General features: G+C 45.0%; 1 protein-coding gene across 2 annotated transcripts in view; it reads right to left on the bottom strand.

The window, feature by feature from the left end:
• SLC16A2 (solute carrier family 16 member 2) overlaps positions 1-17,018 on the bottom strand; it is a 95,679-nt gene that overhangs the window by 33,756 nt on the left and 44,905 nt on the right. The window lies entirely within an intron of this gene.

Here is a 17,018-nt window from a genome sequence, read left to right as displayed (position 1 = left end):
AAACAAAGGAAAAATATTGTAGTCATTTACAGACAAGGATCCAAATTCCCTCTGGTATTGAGCTCATTGTTCGCAAAGCCTTCAGAAAAACATCATTAATACTAGCCATGGGGTACACTAAATCTAGTCTTTTTATTCAATATAAATGAATCTCCAAAGAAACAAAGGGAAGAGACCTCCTTCTCTGACCATAGCATGGGAGTTTGACTGCTCAAGAATTGGTAGGTGACTTCAGAACCTTGTCCCAAGCTTGAAAGCTTGTCCTAAAATTTCCCACTTTTACCTCCATTAGTGCAGAACCACCATGGGTAGACAGGGTGGGAAGGCTAGCGTTCAGAAGATGCTGGCAGCTGTCAATGTTTTAGGCGCTGTGTCATGTAGACCTGCTCTCTGCAGAGTAAGAGGAGGACACGGTACTGAAAGGCCAACAATCACTTGGAATTATGCCTACACTGGTGCTCTCATCATTGCTGCTCCTGATGTAATCAAACTGGTGACAGCAACAGCAACAAATACCAGGGAAAAGAAACTCTTGTAGACACAGGTTTCAATATATGAGGTTATCTGTACTTTAATTTATAAAGGAAAGCTGGCAGTTCAAGGCACTGGTAATGAGATCTGGACAGACCTTTTCACCTGTAGCCAGCCCCAGAAAGTCATAACCCAAAGTAGCAGCACTCTGCTGGCTGCTCGGTGGCCTCTATGAAATGAAATAGAGCCGCAGTTCTCAACCTATTTACCATTGTGGGCCACATATGCAGCACTGTGTGTGTTATGCGGGCTGCATCCACACAATATACATACTACTTGAATTGCCCTGAGGATGTCACATGTGCTGCAGCTGTGTGCTGATTGGGCCGCAAGCAGCCTGTGGGTTGTGGACCACTGAATTTGAAGAACTCAGTCCAGTTTCTAGCAGACATCGTCAAACCTAACCCCACCCTTTGGCACTAACTGGCCATATGGGTTGGCAGTCTCAGTAGGTGGGTGAAGGATCAAATGGGCAATGAAGAGTGAACTCTCAGTCCTAGAGGCCTCCCTCCTGCCCCTGCTGCCTAAGTACAGCAGTACATGTTATGTGGCTTCCATCTCTAGAGCTGTCAATCTGGTTCTAGCACTAGAAATCACTAAAACCATTTCACAGGGCTCCAAACATAGCCCTAATCAGAAGCTGCAGTTTGAAACAGTAGCACCGTGTCTTGACTAGAGTGGGCTTTTCCTCTCAGGACATTCTCAATGCAGAGATGGACCTGACGTACAAAGCCTGGGTCCAAAAGGATCCTGAAAGCTTAGACTGATCTCTTTGCACCCCATGGTAACAAGGCCCAGCATGTATGAGATAACAAGACAAAGAATATCATAATGCCACTATGTAACTCCCTGTTACGCCCACACCTTGAATATTGCATGCAGTTCTGATTGCCCCATCTTAACAGTGATATATTAAACTGGAAAAAATACCAAGAAGGGCAACAAAAACGATTAAGGGTATGGAATAGCTTCGGTACGAGGCGAGATTAAAAAGACTGGGAACGTTCATCTAAGAAAAGAGACAACTATGGGGGGATGTGATAGAGGTCTATAAAATCCTGAATCCTGTCGAGAAAGTGAATACGGAAGTATTATTCAGCCCTTCACATAACACATGAACCCGGGGGTCACTCACCGAAATTAATAGCCAGCAGGGTTAAAACAAATATAAGGAAGTACTTCATCACACAATGGACAGTCAACCTGCGGAACTCATTGCCAGGGGATGTTGGGAAGATGAAAAGCATAACTGGGTTTGAAAAGAATCAGATAAGTTCATGGTGGATAGGTCCATCAATGGCTATTAGCCAAGATGGTCAGAGATGCAACCCTATGCTCTGAGTGTCCCTCAACCTCCAACTGCCAGAAGCTGGGACTGGACGGCAGGGAACCCATCATTTGATAACTGCCTGTTCTGCTCATTCCCTCTGAAGCATCTGGCACTAGCCACTGTCGAAAGACAGGATACTGGGCTAGATGGACCACTGACCCAGTATTGCTGTTCTTGTGTGTTTTCTATTTGGACCTGATGTGCAAAGCTTGGGTCTGCATTCAAACTTCTTCCAAGTTCAGGAGTGCATCCATTTTTTAACTCAGTGTGACTAACCACATCTGTTTCTCTCCTCATAGTGGGTGGGGGGGGGGGCGAGGGGAGAGAGAGAGAGAGACAGACAGACACACACACACGGAGACTCTGCTGGAGAATTACCAGAATCCTTGCTGACACTGTATGGTAGCTCGCGGCCTTGCTGGAACAGATGGATACAATCAAATCTGAAGGACCAGTAGGAAAAGGGAGGAAATGAAGGACTGCTGGTATTCTACACCTGAAAGCCTTACCTATGGCACAAATTGCAAGTGCAATAAAGAAACAACTTGGACAATATGGTCAGGGGAAAAAACGTGCAAGCTACAAAAACTCAGATGGTGTTATACTGGCCATGTGCACATGACCACTGAACCAGTGATCAGCACTGCAACTACACATATCTGGCAAACAATGAGGATGGCTACACGATTTCTTGGGTGCAATGCCCATCTGGTCATCCTATGCTATCATAGGAGACTGCATTGTATCATCACCTCCCAGCTAGTAATGATAGTCATCTACTGAACTCAACACTTGTGTGCCCATCACACATTTTTATTCAGCTGACCTCTGCATTTCAGCAGTGGGCGTTGTGATACTTCTGCAGCTGTTAAAATCCCCTTCTTTGTACAACAGTGGATCATCCCCTCCCTTGTTGCATATTGAAGGGCTTCTGTATTTACTGGGCATGGGTGTATATGGCTGTATATCATTTGCAATTCTAATTTCTAATGCATTTCCCCCGCTTCCTACCATATATTCCCTGTGCACTTTTAAGGGTTAAAAGTGGATAAATAGGCCTCCCATACTTGGGCCCTTTTAAAATTATTTCTCCACAGAAGTCAAGAAGGCGGCACACACAGAGACTATTTTAATCTTGGATCAGTAAACACAGTGTGATACAACAAATGGCACCATTATAACTAGAGTCTGAACGTATCCCCTCAATAGAGGGTCTCACATATCTAAAGTGGCCCCATTATTGGAGTATCTAAGCACAGTCTTTAATGTATTCATCCTCATGTGAGGTAGGGCAGTGCTATTATCTGAGGCACAGAGAAACCAAGTGACCTGCCCCAAGTTACACAGTGCGGGCAAGTCTACACTATGGCAGGGATCGACGCTCTGAGATCGATCCACCGGCGGTTGACTTAGAGGGTCTAGTAAAGACCTGCCAAATCGACGGCAGATCGCTCTCCAGTTGACCCCTGTACTCTACCCCCGACGAGAAGAGTAAGGTAAGTCGATGGGAGATTTTCTCCCGTCGACCCCCCATGGTAATTCAACCTAAGGTACGTCGACTCCAGCTACGTTATTTATGTAGCTGGAGTTGCGTAGCGTGGGTCGACTTACTGCAGTAGGGTAGACATAGCCAAAGTCTGTAGCAGAGCTTGGAACTGAACTTCAGTCTCCAAAGTCCCAGCCTAGAACCCCAACCATAAGGCCATCCCTCCTCTCCTACTTGCGTATTCCTGTCCCATCCCAATGTTCTGGGAGGAAAGAGCAGCCTTCATCAACACCAGCTCAGCAGCTACACACATGGCTGAAAAGTGGATCTTTAAAAGAACCCATTGCATTTCTAATCACATTCCAGCCAAACTCGCTTAGCTTTCAAAACTGATGTTTTTGCCTGGCTCTCCCATGACCCTCCCCCACAGCTGTGCTTGAATACCATTAAAAACTGTATCTCCCAGCAATTGCACAGTGCACATGATGAAGTCTAACCATTAGTTCGTTCCTGCACTTACCTAAGCCATGTACTTTTCCTCTGGAGATATTAGCCAGCTCTTACGCTGGTGTTTAAACACAGAGAACTCTAAGGAAGAAAGATGGAGCTCCAACAACTTATTAATTATATCGTTATAGAGATCAGGGCACAAAGTGGGCCTGGGATCTCGTATAACTTGGCACTTCTGGACTGGAGAATGAGGCATCAAAATTCACCAACCATAAAATGCCTTTGTTTAGCTAACAACTGTCAAACTAAATATAAGAACATGAGAATGGCCCTACTGGGTCAGACCAAAGGTCCATCTAGCCCAGTATTCTGTCTTCCGACAGTGGCCAGTGCCAGGTGCCCCAGAGGGAACGAACAGAACAGGCAATCACCAAGTGATCCATCCTTTGTCTCCCATTCCCAGCTTCTGGCAAACAGAGGCTAGGGACATCATTCCTGCCCAACCTGGCTAATAGTCATTGATGGACCTATCCTCCATGAATTTATCTAGTTCTTTTTTGAATCCTGTTATGGTCTTGAGTTTCACAACATCCTCTGGCAAGGAGTTCCACAGGTTGACTGTGCGTTGTGTGAAGAAATACTTCCTTTTGTTTGTTTTAAACCTGCTGCCTATTAATTTCATTTGGTGGTCCCTAGTTCTTGTGTTATGAGAAGTAGTAAACAACACTTCTTTATTTACTTTTTCTACACCAGTCATGATTTTATAGACCTCAAATCACATCTCCCCTTAGCCGTCTCTTTTGCAAGCTGAAAAGTCCCAGTCTTATTAATCTCTCCTCATACGGAAGCCATTCCATACCCGTAAATCATTTTTGTTGCCCTTTTCTGAACCTTTGTCAATTCCAATATATCTTTTTTTGAGATGGGGTGACGACATCCGCACACAGTATTCAAGATGTGGGTGTACCATGGATTTATATAGAGGCAACATGATATTTTCTGTCCTATTATCTATCCCTTTCTTAATTATTCCAAGCATTCTGTTCACTTTTTTGACTGCTGCTGCACATTGAGTGGATGATTTCAGAGAACTATCCAGTGACTCCAAAATCTCTTTCTTGAGTGGTAACAGCTAATTTAGACGCCATCATTTTATATGCATAGTTGGGATTATGCTTTCACCATCAGCATTAGACTTTAATAGTTATTTCATCTTGTTCCCCTTTAAAAAAATAGCAAGGTTATTGCAATCGCACAGTGCACATGATGAAGTCTGTGCTGTGATGTTCTTCAGCACATCATCTGCCTTCCCAGGAAGCAAAACATGAAGAGCTCTTAGGGCTCAATGCAAAGTCTGCTGTAGTGGGAGCTGATCCAGGCTCTTTAGGGGGAGCATTCATATTGGTAAGGGAAGCCCAAAGTCCCACCCTGGGGGAAGTTCCCATCGTTATTTAATGCCCAAAGGGGATGTTAATTTGCTTAGCTCTCAACTGAAGCTAGAGACCTGGCTTCCCCAAGCACAGTAAGCAGAGAAGGTCCCCTCGCATGGTCTTCCTCGAAGAGAGGCATACTGATACTCTCGGACGTGAGAAGGGGATGGCAAACCCGCAAGAGGCGGCACACAGTCCATCTGGTTCTGACAACGTGCCACAGGTGGCTGCTTAAAGGCAGCCATTGATTCATTGCTTAGTGTGTGTCACTGGACAAAGAGGAAGGCACAGTCTCTGTCTCCAAGGGAAACTGACAAGATAAATAATCCTATTTAACAAACAGAAATGCCCTTGCATGTGTCATTGGTAATATCTGCCATTTAAAACTGAGACACTGGAATGAACATTTACTCTGTGTTATTGCTGCTGGCCGATTACTTTTTACACAGCATTCCACTTGGCCAGTGAAAATGATCTGGTCAGCTTCACTTTTTGATTCCCATGTACAATACTGTCGTGTTTGGAGTTCAGCAGACAGGCACGCACACAGAGCTTATAAACACCCCACATTTTGGGTCTAAGTAATTCATCAACATCTCTTTTATTCATTAGATCTAATCCACTCATGTCCCATACAAAAGATCCAAGCCCACCATACACTGGGGCACCTCAGCATGTCACTGTCACACACTGATGAGGCCTCCTAAGTACAGGAAGGAAACTGTTTCAACATAGTTTCAGGTCAATAACAGCAAAGTTCAGGTGCCCTGAAATCGTGACTCCCCTACCTTAAAACCAGAGGTCTCAATAGGAAAATATGGACCAAAATTGGGATGACCAGTTTTCAGAAACTCCTGGAAGCCATTTATAGTGCCTCTAAGCACTACTGTAGTACAGACAATTAATATTACGGCCAATTTACTAATCATGGATTCGACTGGATTTTTTCTTGCAGCTTTGACTCAAATCTACAAACATCCATGTTAGTTTGTAGCCTGTTTGTTTGTTTTGCTAAGGAACAAACTAACAAACAAACCCACCCTGCTGAAAGTCAGCATGAGACCAAGAAGGACTAAAGAACTATTTTCAACGTCCCATTCTTGGAGGAATTACAGCAGATTAAGGAAGAATGTGAAAACCATAGAAGGGGTGTTACTGCACTAAAGACTTTAGCCATCACCACCACTACATGGTCCTATGACAAACAAGAATTATTAAACTGCTTCCCAGAAACTGAAATATCAAGTGTGCATCACATATCCTCCAAGTACAGGATCGTTTGACTATATTTAACTGCTGCAGGAGCCTATGGATTTGGAACCGAGAAGCCTATATTAGTTTCAGTTATATTTCTAGAAATCAAATTGCCTCCTCCCTTGATCTCTGCCACTCCAAGGATTCAGGAAATAATTAGAGTTAACCCAAAATCAACCCTACAGATGTGAAAATCCCTGCACTTCCAGGCATTTGAACAGCCCAGATCTGGAATTTGAGGTGAAGCCCAGATACCAAAGAGATTAAAATAAGGGGGAGCTCCCTCCCTTTTCCTGGCTTGGACAAGCAATGTTCCCTCTCGACTCCCTCTTTCCTTGGCTCTAGTATGAGCTCCCCCTCCTGTTTCAGCCTATGTTAACCACTAAGTAAGGGATATCAGTGTATGTGAGAAATAAGCCCCAATATTAGCAAGGCTGTGGTCTCTTTAACTAGAGATGTAGACAACTCAGCTGTTTCATTTGGCCAGAGGCTGGTGCAGAGGTCTTTTCACATGAGGTTCACACACACTGAATTTTTCTCTGAGTTTTAGGTTTGACCAAAGCCCCAAAGAGAAATTCAGCCCAAACCACGGTTCATATGGTTTTCACCCAAAACTATAAATCATCCCAAATTAGTTCAAAATACTGTTCAGGCTCAAGCCTGAGCTGAATTATGGCTTGGTGGGGAAACCCGAGGTACTGTAATCTTGCACCAAGCTAGGTTTGGTAGCTTGGGCAATGGGATTCTCTCTGAGCTTTAGTAGACACAAAAAGACCATGGAGACATGCGGAGACTGAATCCCCCTGAAATTGACCAAAACCAATGAAGAGCAACATGATTCCTCTACAGAGCAAAGCCTCCTTGTTCACATGTTATTTCCCACTGTTCCCAAAATCCCTTTTCAAAATATACCCGCAGAGAGAATAAAGTACAAGAACCACTGCCCAAGTCAAGAATAGTGACAGGAATATCGTCTTTTGCAAGACACCGAGTGAAGAGTTATATACTATGTATTATAATATGGGGAATTTCTGATGCTCCTGCTAACTTGAGATCCCAAAGAGCTTTACCAGCCTTTCTGTACCTGTGTGAAGCAGATGGGGACCAGAGACAGACAAGGTTGGGCAGCAGAGTTTCTCTCATGTCAGTGGCAGAACCAGGAACAGAACTCGACAGTCCAGGTTCCTGGTCCTGTGCTTTAATCACATGCTTTTTACCACTATTTCCTTTTTCCATGATATCTGATCACCCAGTCAGTAGACAGCTCCAGTCTAAGCAGACTGCTCTCCCAAGGAGATTCACTCACTCAGTTACTTCCTCTCTCTGCACTTTGGCAACATCATCATTCACTTGCACAGTGATGGACTGACAATATCAGGAGCACTGAACTGAACTGAAACACTGCAGAATGAGGCGGATGAAAAGGGAGGAACTTCTGAAGCCAGATTTTCCAAGAGCAGCCCCTAAATTCTCCATTGCAATTTTATGGGCCCAAGTTTCTGTGAACATGAAAAATTCTCCACCGTTATAGGATGGTGTTGAAAACTGAAAAAATATTTATTGCTGTCAGTTATCGGAGCCCCTAGGTCAGTCATCTGCTCTGGCTCTCCCTTGTATACTGTAACATTTTGGGGGCAGGACAGGACCTGATTTCATTTGTGTTCTGAGTGGTGCTAAGCACATTTCCACAGCACAGTAAAACATAACTGCCCTATTTCACAAATCATCAGTGTTCTCATCAACTCCAGTTCTCAAAGTCATCAGCAGGGTTTCATGTTTTCCCCAAAATGTTTCCAACCTCTTCCTTTTGGAAGCACACATTTCCAGCAGGAATGCCCCAAGGATGGAATGGAGCCAACGATGAACAATGAATTAGAATGACTGCTTCCACTGTGGAACAATGATTTTTGTAGCAACTGCGATCAAAGTACCCAGATTCACCAGGGTCCTAGTAACATAGCCTCTCTGAAGGTCTGTCTGTGGAATGGATCTGGCATCCAACACCAGGAGAACTAGATGAGAAGAGTTTAAAGAAGAAGCTGAAGAGAAGCACATGCTCCTGGACAGATACAACCCATGTGTGTTGTGACTGCAAAACCCACCTGCTTAAAAAGGTTTGACCCCACCTGACAACCTCATTCTAGAATCCTACGGGGACAGCTGTGCATACTGGCAGGGTAAGAGTCAGACACTGACTCATCACACAGCAGGACTGCCAAATCTAGCATATCCAACCATGGTACCTGTAGGCATGGAGCCTTGTGGCTGATGCCAACCTGTCCTGCAGGAAGAGAATGGTATTTTACAGGAACTCAATATTATTCAATGGAATGTGCCCTGAGAGCAGGCAGGGCCTGGAGTTCAGCTAGAATTTTAGGATACGTGGACAGCAAAAAAAAAGGCCCGCAACAGCGAGTCTCAGAGCCTGGGTCAGCTGATTCAGTCTGAAGGGGCTTATGCTATGGGGCTAAAAAGAACAGTGTAGACATTCAGGCTCCTGCTGGAGCCCAGGGTCTGAAATGTGGCGAGGGCCTCAGAGGCCAGGGTTCAGCCCAAGCCCGAACAGCTACACTGTCATTTTTAGCCCCATACCGCAGGCCCAAGTCAGCTGACCCACACTCGGAGACTCGCTGCCGTGGGGTCTTTCTGCTGTGCAGACGTCCCCTTTGAAGCTTTAGGATTGTACCTGTCCCCCTCAGGGGCCAGGGTGCTTGTTCAGCAGCAGCATGTGCCCTTTGGAGTAGCTGCCCCCACTGACAAAGTCAGACAGGACTTAGAGCCAACCATGCCTCAGTAATAATTAACTCTGCTGTCTGACCCTATCCTTACACAACTGTCTAAGGCAGCAATAACCCCTGGTGATGGCAGATTGCTTATGTAAAGGTACAGCCTTTAAAAAGTGATGACCTGCACAGACTTCATCGCCCTTTGACTAAGCACGGGGATAACAGGTTAATCGTAATCTAAAAGCTCTGTATAAACTTTGTTCAGCTGGACATGGTTTAGCTTGGCACTTACGTCTGAGTATTGCCATTCACCCTCCTCTCCACGGGAGTCCTCCATCTCCCAATTTGAGCTCAGAGATGCTCCTATGGTTCCTTTTTGTTTGCATGCCAAATGGATGGCAGGATTGCCCTTCTTTGCTGCAATTAACTGTTCCCGGGCAACTCCATGGGTTAATGCATTAAACTCTAGTTAATCCCAGTGTTACATGCTAGGGTCACCACCAGCCTTGGAGAATGAACCTCCCGCCCACTGCTACCGAAGAGGCAAGAGGGGGCAGTGTTGAGTTACATGAGTACCCTCTCTGCAGCAACTGAATCTGCTGTCTCTCAGCAGTCCCAGCCCAGGCTAGCCTATATAGCACGAGCACTAGCAGTGGAAACTGAACAGCAAAGCCATCGGCTGGCTTGAAAAGATCGAGTTCTGACTGCATGTGAGCAAGGACAGCTGTGAGACAGACAAGCAGGAAGCAGTGAACAACTGGGGAATTCTGGAACATGTTCCACTATTTTACTGCTCCTTCCTTAGCACCATTTAGCTCTTAAAAAAGCAGGTGTTATTGAGCAACAAAATAGCAAGACCCCTCAGATTGCCTCTTCAACACAGGGAGGAGAGGTGACCCCGAAAAACAGGAATGATGCTGCATAGAAACAAGAGGGCAACACCCGATCTGTCTTCAGTCCTGGCCACATCTTTTAACAAAATATCAGATGCTGGAGAACAGTTGTTTCTTTAAACAAAAGTAAACAGCCATGTCCAAAGTGTAATTGTGTAGAACTGATTGTCCACATGTTCCTGTCTACCTACATTGTTTAGCAATTTCAAGCTGGATGTACTATCCTATCCCTCTTCAGTTGTTGTCCTGAAGTGTGGTGTAGTGTTGCTGTGCACTTTTTAAGTGGTTAGCGTTCCTCCCCAAAGGTGGCTGCATTTCAATGAAATGACGCTACAAAGCTTAGTTAAGGTTTGCAAGACATTTTGAAATCCTCAGATGAAATATGCTAATAAATAAAATAAATAATAAATAATAATAATAATGCTTAATTCCCCCCTTCCATAACCCACTTACTAAGAAAGTACCATTGGGCCCAAAAAGCTATTGCAGTGGGGCAGAGTTACATATTTGCAAAAACAAAGGGAAGATGGTAGGAAGGGCAGGACAGGGATAGTGGGACAAGAGACAGAGAGATAGAAAGAGCGAGGTGGAGGGGGAATTAATCTTTAAAAAGCAGCTTGATATCTTTATTGGTTTTGGAACTGAATCTCCCAGCCTTGGTGGTTTCAGGCTGAGCCCACCTAGAACACATGACAAACCCTGCAAGAAGACAGTCTGGTGTAGTAGTTAAAGCCTAGGACCAGGCCATAATCTCAGCTCAGCCACTGATTCACAGTGTGAACTTGGATAAGACCTTTAACCTCCCAATGGCTCAGTTTTCCCATCTGTAAAATGGGACAAAATTATAGCTACTCCCATTGTGAAGCACTTTGATACCTTCAGATGTAAAGCACAGAGAATAATCCTTCCTATTGATTTTTACATTGTGCCTTTCCTCCCATTCTAGGACCTGCATTTACACACAGTAGATGTAAACCCGGAAAACAGCAGAACTTACTTTCCCCCTTCCATTTACTGAATGAGGGCTCACCTAAATCAGCCACTTAGCATTTCTCTGGATGCATAACAATCTCTTTTCCTTTGTGACAGTCTGCCAGAAAAGCAAAGTTATGGCTTCCTTCCAGAAGCACCTCAGGGAAAATCAAAGATGTGTTTCTCAGGCCAATGAGAAAAATGGAGCCTTGTTACTTCTAGGTCAATGGTTCAAATCCAGTGCAGGTCAGTAGTGACGCTACAGATGTCTGATGGCCAATGTGAAATGAACCAACAGCCTCTGCGTAGTTCTTAACAGACAACTGTCCCCATCACAGAATCCAGCAGCACAACAGACACTTGGCCTTAGCTGGTGGTGCTAACTAGGCCAGACAGAGGCCAGAGTGCAAACTGATACACTTTTCCAAATTGAAAGAGACAGGAGAGTTCACTCCCTGCCAAACTTTGCTATTAAGAGAGAGAACAGACCCTTCATCTAGGTCCCACATTCTTTTGCACCACAGCTATTGTAGCTCTCGTCAACTCAAATTAATCTAAGAGGGACGCAAAACCCAAACAACCTGCCTCTCTATCGCACAGTGGAATGCATGCTGAACAGGATAGGGAAAGGTGGCTCTTCTGGTCTAGGGCACTGAAGAGCGAGCCCTTGGTTTTCATTAAACTCTCCTCACGCTCATAAATTATGCCTGTCATATGCCAACAATAAATTTTGAGGTGGGAGAGGGAGAGAAAAACCCTTCTCCCACAGGGAGGGGAGAAAAATCAGACAGAACAGAAGAAAGGAATCACATCTAGGTCAGAGTCTTCTGAAGACAATTCTTCCAAGGCTCAGATATTGGCCAATCCTCCCTTTCACACAGACATATAATGGGACCCTTGGAAGGTGAAAGCCTTCCTTCAGATCATGGCCTTATCTAATCTAGGAAGGTTTTGCTGGTATTGCTACACCAGCAAATCCCCTTAGGAAAGCAGAGTCACATAAGTTTAAAAGTGCTTATGCTGGTATAGATTATTCTGGTTCCCCTGACTGACAAGTGCTATACTGGAATAAGCACAGTTAATTACAGATCATTACTTCTACAACAAGGTGTTTATCAACATAGCTCTTTCAATTAAAAACAAATCACCTCTCCTAACTGACACAGCTACGCCAGTGAAATGTTTAAAGTGTAGACTAGGAACATGTAGTTCCCCTAGTTGATTGTCAACCTGGCAGCTTGCTGGCCCAGACCAGACCCATATATTTTTATCGTGTTTCCAAAGTCATGAATGCAGCAATGCCCTGAGATGATCTTCTCCTAGTTTCTAACCAGGGCTCTGGAGTAGCTAAAGCAGAGATCCCCCCTAATAATCCATTGAAAAATTTTCCACGAGATCCATAATGCAATGGGACAGGAGTTTTAGTTAGAGGTCAGTCCCGAGTGGATGGGTGTGAAAGCAGAATGCGCTGGTGGAATTAAAGTGACCTGGACCATAAATGCCTTGAATAGGACTGGTCAGAAAATGAGATATTTGCTTTCAGTCTGCATCAGAATGAGAACTAGGCCTCTGGAAGTTTTTTGCATAAAAACAGTCACTCCAGAATAGCCAATAGCTCAGTGTTTAGGGCATTCACTTGGCATGTGGGAGACCCTGGTTCAAGTCTCTTTTCAGCCTGATTCAGAAACAAGGGCTTGAACCTGGATCTCCCAAATCCCAGGTGAAGAGGGGCTATTGGCTATTCTGGACTGGATCTCTTATTTGGATGAGGAATTCCATCCTGGTCCCGAGAAACCTTCCTGTCAAACTAATCATTACTGGGGAAAGTTTGGGTTTCAACAAATCAACATTTTCTGTTAAAAATGTTTAGTCAAAAAATTCCTGACCAGCTCTAGCTTGAGGCCACTGAGAATGGACAATCACAAGGAGAAAACAGGATTATCAAACTCTGCAGGGCAGACTCCGGATTGATGCACAAACACCCCTTGTTCCAAGAGTTGCCTATTTCAGAGGAATAGGACCATGCAGGATGTGTCTTGGTAATTGGTAATTACAAACTAGCCTTTTCAAGTTAAAATAGCCTCGTGCATGCTGATAGTCCACCCTAGTCTTGAACAAAAGCTCTTTGGAAACTTGGCATCCACGGCAACCCCAACTGCATCCAAGTGCATCCACTCTCCTAACATCAGCCAACCCGTCACCAAACATGTGCAATGATGCATCAAGCAGACCAACCATTTTGATGGTGGTAGAACAAAGAGTGCACTGGCTCATCTCAAGAGAGGTCAGGACAATAAAAAAAATACAGAATTTTCCTCTCTTAATGTAACTCAGGTTTATTCCAAATCATTCCAGGGATTGTTTCTCTCTCTTTCGAATAACTGATATTTTAAGAAATATTTAAAAAAAAAAAGTTACCCAAAACAGAACGAATAAACTAATACAATGACTACAGTAATGTGCTACTGAAGTATTTGGCCAAGGAGACAAATGCTGTGTGACCAGGGTAAAAAATGTCACACTTCTGTAATAATCTACCTGGTCTGGCTTTTCAAAAAAATTATTATAGCATGCAATCCGAAACAATGTGATTCTCAACTTTTCTATATTCCTCTCACTAGAGCACTCTTCTCAGCAGCACTGAAGGCAAGAAAAAGAAATAGAGGGATAAGTTTATTTTGTGCTAATCTCCAATACATGCACTGTTGAAAAAAGCACTTCAAAAAGCCTCTGATGAATGACGTGCAGGTAGGAGGTGCCTCACTGGCTTCAGGAGAAGCTGCCTTCCAGCTCCTCTAACAGAGCAGCCACCTGTGGACCCAGCCCCGGTAATGTGCACATTAGGATGCCGATAAAGTGGGGTCGTTTTTGTGCTCATGAGTTAGATCTGCTCTAGTAGCTAGCTCCTGATAGCAACTTGACCCTTCCCAAAATGAGAAAAGCAAGGAATTAATGTATGATGTTGAGATGGCTTAAAAATAAACCACCTTCCATCCCCAAATTGTATTATTGTTGGGTAGAGAGTAAAAGAAAAACAGGTCTCTTAGGTCTATTAAGCATAATGGCCAAATACTGGCAGGGCAGGGCAGAAAAGGTGGTGGAGTAGCACTGTATGTAAGGGAGCAGTATGACTGCTCAGAGCTCCGGTACGAAACTGCAGAAAAACCTGAGTGTCTCTGGATTAAGTTTAGAAGTGTGAGCAACAAGAGTGATGTAGTGGTGGGAGTCTGCTATAGACCACCGGACCAGGGGGATGAGGCTTTCTTCCGGCAACTCGCAGAAGCTACTAGATCGCACGCCCTGGTTCTCATGGGTGACTTTAATTTTCCTGATATTTGCTGGGAGAGCAATACAGCGGTGCATAGACAATCCAGGAAGTTTTTGGAAAGCGTAGGGGACAATTTCCTTGTGCAAGTGCTAGACGAGCCAACTGGGGGGGGGGAGCTTTTCTTGACCTGCTGCTCACAAACAGGGAAGAATTAGTGGGGGAAGCAAAAGTGGACGGGAATCTGGGAGGCAGTGACCATGAGTTGGTTGAGTTCAGGATCCTGATGCAGGGAAGAAAGGTACGCAGCAGGATACGGACCCTGGACTTCAGGAAAGCAGACTTCGACTCCCTCAGGGAGCGGATGGGTAGGATCCCTTGGGGGACTAACATGAAGGGGAAAGGAGTCCAGGAGAGCTGGCTGTATTTCAAGGAATCCCTGTTGAGGTTACAGGGACAAACCATCCCGATGAGTCGAAAGAATAGTAAATATGGCAGGCGACCAGCTTGGCTTAATGGTGAAATCCTAGCGGATCTTAAACATAAAAAAGAAGCTTACAAGAAGTGGAAGGTTGGACATATGACCAGGGAAGAGTATAAAAATATTGCTCGGGCATGTAGGAATGAAATCAGGAGGGCCAAATCGCACCTGGAGCTGCAGCTAGCAAGAGATGTCAAGAGTAACAAGAAGGGTTTCTTCAGGTATGTTGGCAACAAGAAGAAAGCCAAGGAAAGTGTGGGCCCCTTACTGAATGAGGGAGGCAACCTAGTGACAGAGGATGTGGAAAAAGCTAATGTACTCAATGCTTTTTTTGCCTCTGTCTTCACTAACAAGGACAGCTCCCAGACTACTGCGCTGGGCATCACAACATGGGGAGTAGATGGCCAGCCCTCTGTGGAGAAAGAGGTGGTTAGGGACTATTTAGAAAAGCTGGACGTGCACAAGTCCATGGGGCCGGACGAGTTGCATCCGAGAGTGCTAAAGTAATTGGCGGATGTGATTGCAGAGCCATTGGCCATTATCTTTGAAAACTCGTGGCGAACGGGGGAAGTCCCAGATGACTGGAAAAAGGCTAATGTAGTGCCAATCTTTAAAAAAGGGAAGGAGGAGGATCCTGGGAACTACAGGCCAGTCAGCCTCACCTCAGTCCCCGGAAAAATCATGGAGCAGGTCCTCAAGGAATCAATCCTGAAGCACTTACACGAGAGGAAAGTGATCAGGAACAGTCAGCATGGATTCACCAAGGGTAGGTCATGCCTGACTAATCTAATAGCCTTCTACGATGAGACTACTGATTCTGTGGATGAAGGGAAAGCAGTGGATGTATTGTTTCTTGACTTTAGCAAAGCTTTTGACACTGTCTCCCACAGTATTCTTGTCAGCAAGTTAAAGAAGTATGGGCTGGATGAATGCACTATAAGGTGGGTAGAAAGTTGGCTAGATTGTTGGGCTCAACGGGTAGCGATCAATGGCTCCATGTCTAGTTGGCAGCCGGTGTCAAGTGGAGTGCCCCAGGGGTCGGTCCTGGGGCCGCTTTTGTTCAATATCTTCATAAATGATCTGGAGGATGGTGTGGATTGCACTCTCAGCAAATTTGCAGATGATACTAAACTGGGAGGAGTGGTAGATACGCTGGAGGGCAGGGATAGGATACAGAGGGACCTAGACAAATTGGAGGATTGGGCCAAAAGAAACCTGATGCGGTTCAATAAGGATAAGTGCAGGGTCCTGCACTTAGGACGGAAGAACCCAATGCACCGCTACAGACTAGGGACCGAATGGCTAGGCAGCAGTTCTGCAGAAAAGGACCTAGGGGTTACAGTGGACGAGAAGCTGGATATGAGTCAGCAGTGTGCCCTTGTTGCCAAGAAGGCCAATGGCATTTTGGGATGTATAAGTAGGGGCACTGCCAGCAGATCGAGGGACGTGATCGTTCCCCTCTATTCGACATTGGTGAGGCCTCATCTGGAGTACTGTGTCCAGTTTTGGGCCCCACACTACAAGAAGGACGTGGATAAATTGGAGAGAGTCCAGCGAAGGGCAACAAAAATGATTAGGGGTCTGGAACACATGACTTATGAGGAGAGGCTGAGGGAACTGGGATTGTTTAGTCTGCAGAAGAGAAGAATGAGGGGGGATTTGATAGCTGCTTTCAACTACCTGAGAGGTGGTTCCAGAGAGGATGGTTCTAAACTATTCTCAGTGGTAGAAGAGGACAGGACAAGGAGTAATGGTCTCAAGTTGCAGTGGGGGAGGTTTAGGTTGGATATTAGGAAAAACTTTTTCACTAGGAGGGTGGTGAAACACTGGAATGCGTTACCTAGGGAGGTGGTAGAATCTCCTTCCTTGGAAGTTTTTAAAGTCAGGCTTGACAAAGCCTTGGCTGGGATGATTTGATTGGGGATTGGTCCTGCTTTGAGCAGGGGGTTGGACTAGATGACCTCCTGAGGTCCCTTCCAACCCTGATATTCTATGATTCTATGATTCTACTGCATGACCTGACCTGACATTCTATCACCAACAAGTTGTGATTCCTCTCCAAGGGGAGGAGCACGTGGAAGGATCAGGTATAGGAAGAGGAGAGAAACCATTAATGGAAACACCAAAAGAGATCCTGTGCCAACCCAAACTTGCATACAGAAGAGCTGCAGCTCTGGACAGTTGGACTGCACAGAGAGAA

The sequence above is a fragment of the Chelonia mydas genome, chromosome 9, assembly GCF_015237465.2.
Source record: "Chelonia mydas isolate rCheMyd1 chromosome 9, rCheMyd1.pri.v2, whole genome shotgun sequence".
Lineage (NCBI taxonomy): Eukaryota > Metazoa > Chordata > Testudines > Cheloniidae > Chelonia > Chelonia mydas.
Note: the sequence above shows the minus strand (reverse complement) of the source record. Positions and strands in the feature narration are given on the sequence as shown.